This window comes from Cyphomyrmex costatus, unplaced genomic scaffold (assembly GCF_001594065.2).
Source record: "Cyphomyrmex costatus isolate MS0001 unplaced genomic scaffold, Ccosl1.0 scaffold18, whole genome shotgun sequence".
In the NCBI taxonomy this organism is placed as follows: domain Eukaryota; kingdom Metazoa; phylum Arthropoda; class Insecta; order Hymenoptera; family Formicidae; genus Cyphomyrmex; species Cyphomyrmex costatus.
In genome coordinates, this window is record NW_017275824.1 from 1533541 (window position 1) to 1534842 (window position 1302).

Consider the following 1302-nt stretch of genomic DNA (forward strand, 5'->3'; position numbering starts at 1 on the left):
AGCTAATATTTAGACCATGTTCGACAATATATTTCCAATACGTATCAAAAAATCTAATATTTAACGAATATATCGCTTATAAATTGCGTTACTAGGAGAGAAAAGAAGGAAGAAGAGAGTTAGAGATAGACAGATGAACAGATAAAGTGTTTATTATCATGTTTTAAGACAAACCTTCTAAAATATATATACAAAAGAATTTAAAAAATAAATAAAAAGCAGTAATGAATAAAAAAGAGAAAAAGTAATAATTACAATATAAAGAAAATGAAAACGAAACAAAAAAAGCAATATTACAAAGAACATAAGAAAATATACAAAAAATAACATAACATAAAGAAAAAATACAGTTTTATAATAATGTGATACAATAAAGAAAGTTAAAAACGGTATGAGAGAGAGAGAGAGAGAGAGAGAGAGAGAGAGAGAGAAAGAGCTTGATGCAAGAGTAGCTCAAAAGCTGAACTTCGAACTTACCTTTCATTTTCTTTCTTTCTTTCTCCAACTAATTGTGTACCTACTTTGACTATGGAAAAAGAACGTAGTACGACTAAGCAATTGTATAATTCCGCATATTTTGAAAATGGAAAAATTAAATATAAAGGAACAAAAAAAAAACACACGATTGATTACCGTGAAATGAAGGCCCCGGAGGGATTCGAACCCTCGATCTCCTGTTTACTAGACAGGCGCTTTAACCAACTAAGCCACGGCGCCTGCTTGAGTGCAGGTCTGTAATAGAACCACATAAGGTACTTAATATAAAAACTGTGTCCTGATATTCACTTAATAATAAAAATGTATAGGGCACGTGTGCTATAAATTTTTCATTTTCTAATAAACAATTTTTTATTACTTTTCGATTGGTGGGAGTAGAGAATAAAAAGTAGAGAAAAAAAAATCGATAAGTTACGATTTGAAATTAAGAAATTTATAAAGAATAAACTCGATCGATTTAATATCTAGAGTTAAATATTGCGATAATGAAAGAAATTTCACCATATAAAAATATATAATTTATTGACAACAATAATCATCATCCGTTTATTGCGTTATACAAAACACACGCGTGTTTTGGAAAACGCGGGAGTCATAATTCTTTCCGCAAGAACATTCCCGTCACGACGTGAGTAGCCTATATATACTACATCGGCAAAAATTTATGGATACTTAAAAACGATCCTCCCTCTGTGTGCGTGACCCATATTTTCAGGGGCGTTAAAACTTGCAACACACCAGCGAAAAGAAGATGATGCGATCTATTTGTGAGATTTGAAATATATAGACGGGCGCGAGAACGCT

The 1302-nt window shown here is 31.4% G+C and overlaps 1 non-coding gene across 1 annotated transcript; it reads right to left on the reverse strand.

Annotated features, from left to right (window-relative positions):
- Positions 1 to 643: 643 nt before the first annotated feature.
- TRNAT-AGU (transfer RNA threonine (anticodon AGU)) lies at positions 644 to 717 on the reverse strand. Its single transcript has one exon. It is a non-coding gene; the product is annotated as a tRNA-Thr (tRNA).
- Positions 718 to 1302: the final 585 nt, after the last annotated feature.